This window comes from Neovison vison, chromosome X, assembly GCF_020171115.1.
Source record: "Neovison vison isolate M4711 chromosome X, ASM_NN_V1, whole genome shotgun sequence".
In the NCBI taxonomy this organism is placed as follows: Eukaryota; Metazoa; Chordata; class Mammalia; order Carnivora; family Mustelidae; genus Neogale; species Neogale vison.
Genome location: NC_058105.1, coordinates 28,848,476 through 28,861,753, shown reverse-complemented (window position 1 = coordinate 28,861,753; position 13,278 = coordinate 28,848,476).

Here is a 13,278-nt window from a genome sequence, read left to right as displayed (position 1 = left end):
GAAGGATAGATATAATTAGGACAAACTTTTCTTTCTTCCAGCTGGAAATTCTAAATCCCCCAGATTCTTAGATGAAAACGTCAAATAAGTAATGGGAGCATCAGGGAAACCTAGTCATGCCTTCTTTGTTGACTACATATGTTATATATTGACCATAAATAGCAGTTCTTAGCATAGCTCATCCATTCACTTACTTAACAACATTTATTGAGTAACATTTTGGGCCAGATATATGTTTGGGATACAGAGATGAAAAAAATATAGCCCCCACTTCAAACTCAGGAGGCAAATTGATGAGACACAGTGGTTATCATAAGGATCATAAGTGATACGATGATTTTATGTTCAGAAGGCTATGGGAGCATAAAGAAGGAATTTGTCACGGAAAGCTTAGGGAAGATTTCTCAGAAGAGGTAACATTCGAGCTGAGTCTTAAAGGGTAAGTAGGAATCTTTAAGAGAGGAAGGGAGGAGACATATATGCCAGGTGGAGAGAATAGGATGTACCCATGTAAAAAGACATTAACCAGTGTGCTGTGTTTTGGGAATGGTAGGAAGTTCAAGGTGACTGGAGCATTGTCTATATCTAGGATAAGCTATCAGGAAGAGTGATGGAAGATCACTAATGTATAAGATGTAGATGAGGGCCAAACAGAGCCTTACATGTCATTCTAAAAGGTAGGCAGGGAATAAAGAGTTAATGGAGGCATGACATAGCTAGGTTGGTCTTAGAGATTACCTTAGTAGAAGTAGGGCAATCTTGGGAGAAAGGAAAATGGTCAGGAGCTTGGTGAAGTAGTCTGAACAAGTGAAAAGGGGGGTCTGAATTAAAACAAGTATATTAAAAGAGGGAAAGGAGGTTTTGAATTTAAGGGATATTTGAGAAATCCAATTAATAGGACTAGTGATATGTAAATGTTAGGAAAGTGAGAATTAAAAGTCAAGAAGTCCTTATGGTTACCTTAATTTTCAAGATCCTTGAAAGCTATGTTACCATGATATATACGTATCAATGTGCAGATGGAGAAACTAAGGCATAGGGATTACATAATTTGTCAAAGTCAAGTCAGGATTAATAACTCTTGGGGTTTTAAGGCCTTTAATAGACTTCATTCCTCAAAGAGCTGCCTCTTCCAGAATTATGAAGGAAACTTCTTTTTCTTGAGGTTTTGGACTTAAACCTCTACTTGTAAATGTGAATTGGGAAATGTTATTTTGTCTTTCCTGTTATTCTTTTCATTCAAGAATAAGGCAATGTTTTCATGTGTTTTCTTTTTAGCCACATCTGCATGATGACAAAACATGCAATTAAATAGTAATAGATTCAGCCAATGAAGTGGAAAGAAGACTGGAAAGGAGTCAGGCACATGAATTCTAATCCTAGTTCTTTCACTCTGTAGCTGTTTGATTTTAGGCAGGTTATTTAACCAATCTTTAATATAATAATCAAGACTTAATATTTGGTTTATTTTGTGTCTGTAATTAAGTCTGTGATCTGTGTAATGCTAAATAACTTGCTAGACAAATAATCACCCACCAAGTCACCATCCAAGCAAATAGACCTGTTGTTTTTCTGAAATGACCCAAATGTTCAGTGATTTGGATTTTGGTAGTTCCCTCCTTCTTTTCCATTCTTAATCCTAATTTCTATCTCCAGATTCAACCTGCTGCCTTTTTGGTACTGGCTAACTATTGAACACTTGAAGGCTGTTAAGAAACCTATGGATTGGCCTAGATCCTTGTGTTCCCTCCAATCAGGTGTTCCAGCCAGTAGAAGGGTAAAGAAAACTGAAATAGTGTGAGCTATCTACTGGCTACTCCCTACAAAGACTTGGTGCCGTTTTCCAGCGCTGGACAACTTTTTTCCTGTGTATCCAGGACAAAATAGTGCCAAACCTTAATTATCAAGGTACTTTTGTGAAAAATGCTTCATTCTTGGGATCTTGGTTTATCTATCAATAGAAAAAAGATAGATACAAGTGTATTATTCCACTGGGGATGTTATGATATTGAAAGAGATTATATGGATGAAGGAATTCGAGAAGAGTCTAAAACAGGGATGGTAGATGGGTTTCAAGTCATGTGAGCCCTGGTTGGCTGGGGTCACTTAGAAAGAGTAATTGCTATGGGTATAGCGTCAGATGTGGCTGAGCACAGCTACTATGCCAAGAGTAGGACAGACGAGTTATTGAAAGTGAGTGAGTAAGCTTTAGGAGGTCTTTGAGGCAAAAGAGAAAGGGTACTTGCATGGTGCCTACAAGGCATAAGGGTCAGTCTATACAGGAAGTACTCTTTTAGGACAGTGAGAAATTCTCTTTTAAGCTTTTACTGAGGTATAATATGTACACAGAGGAGTGTACGTGTCATAAGTATGCAGCTTGATAAAATCTCAAACTGAAAATAAACAATAAGGGTTATTGTTTTGGATTCATAGTCAAGGTACTAAATATTTGGGGGCCAGAGTGAGTTAGGTGACTTAATGGGTGACTGTGGAGCACTATTGCTGGCCTTTTAGTGTTGGGGTCTTGTATAGTTGAAACTAAAATGGGATTTGTTGTCATGAGACCAGCATTCACATTCTGGATTCACTACAATGTTGCTATGTGACCTTGGGAAAATCTTTTCACTTCTCACTAAGACACTTCTCAGAGTCCTAATGTCCTTATCTATAAAATGTACTCAGTGACAATTCCTATATTATCTAGAGGGTCAAATGTAGTTGCAGCTGTGAAAGCATCTTTGAAAAATTTGAAGTGTCATTTTCCCAGTGCCTAGCACAGTACCTGCTACATAGTAAGTTTTTTAATTGGTAGCACATAATAACTCTCAGAAATGTTTGTTTAAATAGTATGAAAGGTAATTTGACTTAAATGCACACCCAAGGCTGCCTTTAAGACAATTTCCCTCATGAATGTTAAGGTCAGTTCAACCACCTTGAATATTTCAGCTTTAGATTCTTCTTTGCTTACAGAGAAGGAAGTTTGCCCAATGGGAATATGAATAAAAATACAGCAGTGCAGGATGATAGAATCCCATGGTGTCATGGAAGGACTATGATGTGAGATGGTTAGACATGTTTTTCTTTTTACCTACAGTATTCCCCTGTGGCTTCTGATGCTTATCTATAATACCTTGTAGTATAATGTTTAGATACTTTCTAGACCTAGCTGTCTCCATGGAGACAAGGGTAGATTTGTGAGTGTGCTAGTTATTCCAAGTGACTAACTGTAGCAGTTTATCCAACCTTTTCTCTCTCTCTCTTTGTCTCTTTTTTTCTTGCAGTTCAGAAGTCTTGAAAAAACCTACCATACTGCATGACTTGTACGGAATTCACTTTGTAAAATATCTTCCTTCCTGAATTTAGTTTATTTTGCCTTGGGGAGAGTACAGTTTGTTTATAAGAATTGCTACTTCTTGCCTAGAAATACGCTCTTGGTAAAATGAAACATTAACATATAGGAGAATTTCTAAGCCTCACTGCCCAGCTCCTCCAAGCTCCTCCAAGAAGATGTTCAGGGGAACAAAGGCAAATGAGAGATGTGCTTGACTAAGAATTGCCACAGGATGCAAGACACTCCAGAGCCTGAAAAGTCTTTCCCTCATTAGAGTAAGCAGTGGACCAAAGCCATGGTCCCCCATGGGTTCTCCATCTAGTTGAGCTTATTCTGGCCTGGAGAAAGTGGCCTACTTATGTTGGGGGTTGATAGAACTGAAGCAAGAGAGAGAATGTAGGACAGCTTCTCTCCATAGCAAATCCCTCTGAAAGTGGGCAGCTAACAGCAGGTGAAGCCATCAAAAAACAGGCTTTGGCTTTCAAAGTTAGCCCTTCATCTCCTGGCCCCGTATCTCCTCTTTCCCTTACCTCAGGTTTCCCTTGATATTTTCACTAGAGGCAGAACAAGTTATGGCGCTCTCTGTAGGATCCCAATTACCCTTGCCTTGAGTTTGAATACAGGTAGGCTGAGTTTGGGAGAGTGAAGTGCAAGGGTCTTGGAGCTTTGATAAAAACTTTTAATGGAGTTAAAGGTCTAATATTAATCCCAGTAATTTTAAACTTATAATAACTTAGAAGCCTGACTTGGAAGTTACCTTTGTTTAGCAACATATACAAAAAGAACTTTATTATGGAAACTGTCAAACATACACAAATGTAGTGAAAATAGTATAATGAACCTCTACATACCCTTCACCCAACTTGAGCATTTATTACCATTTTGCCAATATTAGCAAAGCTTTTCCTCATGTAAAATTTCATCTTGGTTTTCTTTCTTTCTTTTTAAAATGTTAAGTAATCTCTACACCCAACATGGGGATCGACTCCCAACCCCAAGGCCAAGAGTTGCAAGCTCCACTGACTGAGACAACCAGGCACCCCTCATCTTGGTGTTTCAATAAGCCTGTTTACTGCCCTTAAGACTTTAAATGATTTTAAGAAATTGTAAATACTTTAGAAGCTCCCCTCTACAAAGAAGTAATCCATCTATCAAGTACAAATAATTCCTAGTTGCTCATTCAATAGGTCTCTCAGGGTCATTCTGAGACAATACTTCCTTAAGGCATTTTGAGTCCAGCTTGAGTTGTTTTTCTTTGAGAGTGATAAACCTGTGTTTTTTAGGAATTATCCTATGATTTGGATTTTTCCCTGGTTTAAACTGACTTTATCTCTTACCATCTTTCCTAGGTAATATCAATTACCAAAGAGGGCTGATAAATTGAAAAAAGATGGTGTTTGCAGCCCCGAGTTTTGTGAAACAGCTGAGCTCTTCCTGTGGAGACACAACCATTTAATGCCAGTATTTCAGGCTGGATCCCAGGAAGCCATTGGCTTGTTTGTCCAAGCAGAAACAGAGGGGTGTGAATGGGGCCTAAATGAGATAGTGATTGTCCATTAGCCCTCCAGGAAAGGATTGAGTCATACTGTCCAAAGGGCATTAAATCAATCTGGATTGCTGGAGTGGATGATTCACTTCCAAGCTGCTTGGATTAACAACATTATTATTTCTCTGCCATCGACCAGGCTTATTATGCCTTGCGTGAAGCAAGACTAATATGCTTGAAAGCACTTAAAAGTGCTTGAAGCTTTCCAAGCTTCTAAAAATTTATATACAACCTGGTGTAAGTGCCTGGTATATCTGAGGCCCATCTCTGGGTGCTTCAGAGATATTAGCTTCTTGACTGTAGAGGAGAAAATGTGACCTCCCGTTTTTTGCTTCATTAGTATGGTGGCATAAATAAACTAGGAAAACAAAGCATTTTATCAACTGATTTGACTTTTCCAGAATTCCACTCATTCTAGCTCTCCATAGGCTACTATATTATGTTTCTAATAGAGTCAGCTTTCTTAAGTCTGCATAAAGGATGAGAGATCTGTGGTGTTCCTCCATCTCTCTCAAAGCAAGAACTTTGGGTTAATCATAATACTTGACTGTGAAACCCATCTACAAATCTCAGGAGGAAAGTCGGCTTCCCACGGGCCCTGGGTAAGACGGGATATGTAATTAGAGTCTCTGGGGTCGGAGGCAGTGTGGCTGCAAATCAGTTAAGCTCAGCACTTTCAAAACCATTTTCTCTCATGGAAGTGAAAAACAATCCGAAGTGCAATGTGAGTTTGAAGGAGAAAAAGCATCTGTGTAAATTGGGTCTTGGAGGGGCTTATAAGACCTTTATTTTGTGGAGATAAATTATTCTCTCATTGTTCCCTAGCCTCTCATCTTTTTCCTTGTTTGATAGTGGCTGAATCTGGAAGTAGGACAGGGGTATCAATAAGAGATAAGAGCAATACTCAACTGGACTGCTTACAAGGTTTTTTTGTATTTGGGTGTTTTTTTTTTTTTTTTCTTTGAAAGAGTTGGTTAACAATGACTTGGTTTCAAAGCCATGATTTACAGCATCTGTCTGTTCACATTTCTTGATGGGCTCCATCATTTCGATGTGGCAATTATTCCCTGTCTTTAGATATTTTTAGGGGTCCAGGCCCTGACACTTTTTATTTCAGGGACTGGAAAGGGAGAGGGAAGAAATACTGGGACGTGATGGTCCTATCTTTAATTTTTTAGGTCTGAGATTCCCTTCTAGGTTTTTCTCTCCATTTTTTGCCAATCTCCAAAGGGCAGATGGGGCCTATGGGGGGAGGATCAGGCCATGCCTTATCCTTGCACTTGTTTGTTTGTTGTCTGTTGCCCACAGGGTGCCTTCTACCTCTCCCCCAGTGCTATCCAGGAAATCGACACTTCTCCATCCATCCCGTTGTGTGACACAGCCCCTCTGAAGTGAGAAAGACTAGGAATTGTACTTGTTCATTTATATTCTGGAAGGACTTCAGTGCATCAGTGTACATTGGCTGGGGTGATCTATTGGTGGTTGTGGAGGAAAGCCCTAAAGGAAGGGATGCTTCTATTAACTTTAGGACCTCTCTCATTCCTTACATGTCAGGCTTTGGTATAACTAAATTGACTTGCTCCCAAAGGAAACAATCAAACGCTGTTGTTTTCTTTTTCCTCCAAGCTAGAGGTATGGTTGGTTGTTTATGTTGGGGGTAGGGGAGTGAAAGAAGAATGTAATGAAATCTGGAAGGACCTTTAATGAAATCAAACCCATTTATTTTCCAGGGTTTTATTGTGGGAAGATTTACATGTGGGTGGACTAGCTGGATCTAAGAGCCCTCAATTTTCTTTCTCTAAGATCTCTTACCCTCTTAGGTGACCTGGTACTCCTACATTTGATTGAATCTTATGTTTTCAAAAGTGGTTGAGGAGCCTGGTTTGAAATTCTAATTCTCTTAATAACTACCTATTGGGCTTTGGACAATTCCCTTTTCCTCAGTTGGCTCATCTTTAAAATGAAAGGGTTGACATAGATTATAGGTCTCGAAGACTCCTTCAAGTTTTCTGGTTATAAATTTGTGAGTCCTTGTCTTTCTTTTTTAAGTTTATTTATTTACTTTTTTAGTAATCTCTACCTGAGATGTGGGTCTCGAACTCATGACCCTGAGATCAAGAGTTGCATGCTCTTCTGACTGAGCCAGCCAGGTGTCTGTAAATTTTGAATCTTCTGAACACGTCTGGTAGAGGGTATCATTGACTCCCACAGAGACTGGTCCAATAGGTATCCTGTATCATTAATATAACCATGAGTACTTTTTTTTTTAATATTTTATTTATTTATTTGAGATAGAGAGAACACAAGCAGAGGGTCAAGGGAGAAGGAGAAATAGACTTTCTCCTGAGCAGGGAGCCTGATGTGGGGCTTGATCCCAGGACCCTGAGATCATGACCTGAGCTGAAGGCAGAAGCTTAACCGACTGAGGGACCCAGGCACCCCACCATGAGAATTTTTGAGTTTTCTTTTTCTGTTTCTGGGCTGTAAGATAGAATAAGCAGAACTAATTATTTCAGGCCCCTAACTACAAACGTAGTTTCTTAAATGAAGAACAAATAACCAAGATTTGGAGGAAAAGGGAAAAAGCATTTGGGGCCTAATGGTGTGACTCAGATTTCTTGAGGAATGGCATTTCAAGGGGAGTATCTCAGCCCGGCACCATGGGGATGAGCAGGAGTTCAGAAATCATTGTGCTTTCCTTCTGGGACTGAGTAGCTTCAGCTCCAGGAAGTTCTAGAATGAGGGAGTCCTCATTCTGGGCACCTTGGGGCACTGCCATGTGAGACCGCTTGCTCTAGTTGTGGAGTGGGTTTAGGAGAGACGGGCTTGCAAGTGCTGAATTAGTGGGGCCTTTCTTTGTGGCTCCCACAGCACGTATTCTGTTCGGCACTTTTCCCACTGCCTTGGCGTTACTGGGTAGATATGTTTCCCTTGTGTTCCCCATGAATTCCTAGAGTTCCTAGAACAGGAACGAATATCTCAAGAGTCTCTGCAACTCTAGCATCTAACACAGGACCAGAACACCGTGGGTATTCAATGCACGTCTTCTGAAAAATCTACTCTGATTTCTCAAACTGGAGTCACACAGCTCCCATAGCACCTTCTTTTCATCTATCAGAATACTGATTACACTCTACTCTAGGTGCCAGCTGGTTTGTATCCACTACCTTGCAGGTAGGATTGTATATTACTTCTCTACCACAGTGCTATGCACAGAGGAGGTACTAGATTAAAGAAATATTTGTTTGATGGATGTGTAGATGATTTTATTGTTGAAAAGACCCAAATATTATGTGATAATGCCTCCTTCCTGCTCCTTGGGGCTCCCAGAAAGGTATATCTCCCAGCATTTTGCTAAATACTTTATCTTTGTCATTCATTTAATCCCTGTTCTTTGAGAACCTACTATATGTCTATACTGTACCAGGGGCAGTCCCTATACAGAGATGAATCAGAGAGCTCCAGCCTTGTCAAGAAAGCTTTTATAGGTGAGGGACCTTCCGAATTCAAACAACGTTGGGGTAGGTAGGTGGCTCAGTCAGTTGATGGAGCATCGCTCAGCGAGCATCTCACTTTGGTTTCAGCTCGGGTCTTGATTTCAGGGTTGTGGGTTCAGGCCCTATGCTGGAGCTTATTTAGGAAAAAACAAAAAACAAAAAACAAAAAACAAACCAATGTCACTATAAAATGAGGTAAAAAATCTTAACCCAAATATGGGAAATTCAATCTTAAATCAGGTGGTCTAGGCCCGCACACACAAGATTTCCCTCTTCTCCATTCTTTCCGCCGTGTATCCCATTCTTGGCTGTTTTCGCATATCTGCCTATCTCTTGTGTGTTTTCAGGCCCTGGCATGGAAGCCATAGTGTTGCAGATCTCGCTACTTTAGTTCTCGTTGAGGACTGCTCATTTATGACACTACCAAACTAAATTCATGCTTAATCATGGTCGTGGAGAATTGTTAGTAATGTCTTACTCTTTCATTTTATGACTTGATTAGCCACCAAAGCTGATTAGATGTGGGTTTTGTTTGTTTGTTTGTTTGTTTGTTTTCTTACAAGAATGATGTCTTAGAGTCTTTTGGGAACTTTTTTTCAATGGTTAAAGTATAGCATTTGCTTTAGTAGATATATCAGTTATGCTCTGTTGTTGTTTTCCATCTTGTGAGGCTAACTAATAATTATCCTATATCTGAATGGTTAATGGGCAAAAATCAATCACACGAATACAGCTCTCTATAGGGGATACTGTTAAATACTGTCTACATGTCACCAGAAGGAAGGGAAACATGTTTTCTTGAACACATAGTGGCTATAAAATGTAACTCTAGGGAGACCACTAGAAAGCTAAACCATTCTTTCCGTACCTCTCTCCCTTCTGCTGGTGCAACAGAGCAGCTGGGGGACAGGTTCATTGTTTCCTACTCCTATCATCTTTTCAGATATTCCCATAGTTCTCAGGTGGAAAGAGCTAGACTCTAACCTGATTGATTATAAAAGGTTATTGAGGCGCACCTGGGTGGCTCAGTGTGTTAAAGCCTCTGCCTTCAGCTCAGGTCATGATCCCAGGGTCCTGGGATCGAGCCCTGCATCGGGCTCTCTGCTCAGCAGGGAGCCTGCTTACCTTCCTCTCTCTCTGCCTGCCTCTCTGCCTGCTTGTGATCTCTGTCTGTCAAATAAAATAAATGAAATCTTTAAAAAAAAAAAGTTTATTGATCCAGAGGTCAAGAATCATTCCCTGAATGTCATTTTAGACGAGATCGGGCGCATTCAGGATGGTATGGCCATAGACCTGAATGTCATTTTAAAGAATGATAAATCTCGAAAGAACATGACATCATCTGCAATTTTCCCTTCTCCTTTTCCTCACAGATTTGCCTAGCAGTGAGAAAATTGGGATTGCATTCTGGTTTGTGCTGAAGGTAGACACCTAGTTGGATTCTGAAGTATCAGCAGGCTGGGGCCAGTACCTATATGTGACATTATCAGAATAGAACTGAGCAAATATTTACCAAGCAATCAACATGTGCCAAGTACTTACTAGAAGTTGGGGATTTAGAGATGAATAAGATGGTCAAAACCAGCAATGAGATACCCTTTTTTCCTCTGGTAATATTGGGAACATTTAAAAGTCTCACAACAGCAGGTGTTAGTAAGGATGCAGCAAAGTGGCAATTCTTGAATAATGCTGATGGGTATAAAAACTGGGTTAGCTACACTGGAGAACACTTTGTCAGTGTCCATGAAACTAAAATTCACATATTCTATAATCCAGCAGTCCTACTTCTAGGTCTCTTTATTAAAGTAACATTTACACACATACACCAAGATATATTTAATAAAGCACATTTGTTTTAAATTCTTTTTTTTGTAATAACAAAATCTTGGAAACAACCTAAATGCCTATCAACAGGGAACTGGTTAAATAAAATGAGGTAATCCATATAATGAATTATTATACTACAATTAAACAGAATTAGCCAGATATATGTATCAACATGGATGTATTTCAAAAATATTTTTTAAAGATTTTATTTATTTACTTGACAGAGAGAGACACACAGAGAGAGGGAACACAAGCAGGGGCGGTGGGAAAGGGAGAAGCAGCCTTCCTGCTAAGCAGGGAGCGCAATGTGGACCTTGAACCCAGGACCCTGGGATCATGACCTGAGCCAAAGGCAGACGCTTAATGACTGAGCCACGCAGCACCCTCAAAAATATTTTTGAGTGAAAGAAATAAGTGGCAGAATGGTACACATAGCCATGTGACATTTGGGAAATGATGTGCAAGCCAAAACTAAATGTTCTCCATTAATATAGGAAAGTCAGAAAATATATGAAAAAGACCAGAAAGATTCATATCAAACTCATATTAGTGTTTGGTTATCTTTGGAAAGGCAGGGAAGAAAAATAGTATGGGGGTAGAGGTCAAGGGGACATTTGGTTTTAGCTATAATATTCTATTCTGAAACAATGAACAGTATTTTCATAAATTATTTTTAAAGAAAATAAATAGGAAAAGACTAGAAACAATAGTGCCAAAATGTCAATAGTGGTTACTTGTGGATGTTAAAAATGTGGTAATTGTTGTATTATTCTTTATACTTTTCTGTATGTTTTTATTTTTTTATTTTATTTTATTTTATTTTATTTTATTTTAAATTTTTTTTCCAATTTATTTATTTTCAGAAAAACAGTATTCATTATTTTTTCACCACACCCAGTGCTCCATGCAAGCTGTGCCCTCTATAATACCCACCACCTGGTACCCCAACCTCCCACCCTCTGTATGTTTTTAAATTAACAACAACAATTGAAGAAACAACTACAAAATCCCATTGTCCATAACTTCAAAGAGCTTGCTCTCAAATGAGGAAAGAAAGGGAAACAAACACATAAATAGGTAAAAAGTTCAGGGTGCTGAGAGAGCAAGAAGGAGAGGCTACTAACTTGGACTTAGGGGTACAGTAAAAACTTTCCCAGAGAAGATGCCAATGATTTAGGCCTTAAAGATCAAGTATGAGCTTTCTGAGTCAAGGAACTACATTCTATGGTATTCTAGGCCAAGGAAAGAACATAAGCAATGGAGTAGAGATTTTTTTTAAATGGCATTGGTGTATTGGTAGATGAAGAAACTCCAATTGGTTTGGTTCCTCTTGATTACAAATTGTCAGGTGACTCGGGAGGAGTGAGAGGAGATTGGGTAATGTAGGTATTCATGAAGATTGGAAGGGCTTCAGTAAGGAGCTTGGACTTTGGGCTCCTGGGTGGCTCAGTTGGTTAAGCAACTGCCTTTGGCTCAGGTCATGATCTGGGAGCCTGGGATCCAGGCTTGCACTGGGCTCCCCGCTCCATGGGGACTCTGCTCTCTCACACTCTATCTCACTGTCTACCTTTCAAATAAATGAATAAAATCTTTTTTTTAAAAAGGAGCTTAGACTTTCTCTTAGTGTAATTACTAAAATTTATTGAATGGTTTATTATGTACTAGGCATTGTGTGAGGCTTTGTACATATACATCTTTTAATTTTCTCCACAGTCTATAAGAGGTAGGTACTATTAGTATCTCCATTTAGAGATAGGAAAGAGACTCATTAAAAGGATCAGTCTGCACCTGGGCAGTAAAATGCCTTTTTTTTTTTTTATAAAGATTTTATTTATTTATTTGACAGAGAGAGATCACAAGTAGGCAGAGAGGCAGGCAGAGAGAGAGAGAGAGAGAGGAGGAGGAAGCAGGCTCCCTGCTGAGCAGAGAGCCCGATGCGGGACTCGATCCCAGGACCCTGAGATCATGACCTGAGCCAAAGGCAGCGGCTTAACCCACTGAGCCACCCAGGCGCCCCAGTAAAATGCCTTTTTGACTGATTGATTTGCACTAAGCTAGTGATTCTTAAATGTTGGGGAGTGTAAAAATCACAAGGGGCAAGGAGCTTAATGACATGTAGTTCTTCAGCTCCAACCTATAGGTTTTGATTTAGCAGATCTGGGGTGAAAACTAGGACTCTGTAGGTTTAATATTCATCTCTAAGTGATTCTGATGTAGGTGGTCCTGGGATCACACTTTACACAATCCTCACACTACTGATTTTCTTCCTTGAGAATGTTGGACCACTGGTATCCATTTTAAGCATAGCTTCCCAGGGAAGGGCAATGCTCTAACTACTTATTACAAGAATTAGCCCCATTACCTTGGGACTCTGTTTCATTTAGATAACAAGTCACTGACATAAATGACAAAAGCCCATCTTCAAAAACCGTAAAGTGAATTAGGAGCCTTTAGTTTCTCACCTGAGGTCTTCCAGCTCTTGGAACTCATCAGACCTAAGGCTGAGCACTTGTTGTATGCTTAAATAAACACTGCTCAGTGGTCAGTTGATTAGGCTCAGAGTGACCATAACAAAGAGTGATAAATCATAGGTAAGTCATCAGTTTTGTATTTTATAAGTAAATACATTATGAATATAGGTTACATGGAAACCAGCTGGATCTGTGGACAAGAGATTTTACAAATGGAATGCGGAAGACACAGCCTAACATCACTATTCACACATCACAAAAAGCAGAGGCTTAAACACCATCCTATAGCCTTGATTCAGAGAAATCCCATATTCATATTCCTGCCATGGTATAAACTCTCCTTTACCCACTTCTACTCTCTAGGCACCTACAGTTTCTTCTGGATTTCCTGAGAGAGTGTTTATTTTGTCTCCTGTGTCACTGGGAGCTATAGGAAGAGGCAGAGAATTCATATTCAAAGCTCTTCATTTCTTTCTCCCTTAACTTTAGATGGATGGTTAGGAGATTAATGAAGCCCTTTGAAGTTGGAAATGAAAGTCCTGCTGAATCACAGCAGTCTGGTGTTTTGGTTCCTGTAATGATCCTGGATTCTTGCCTCTTTCTTTT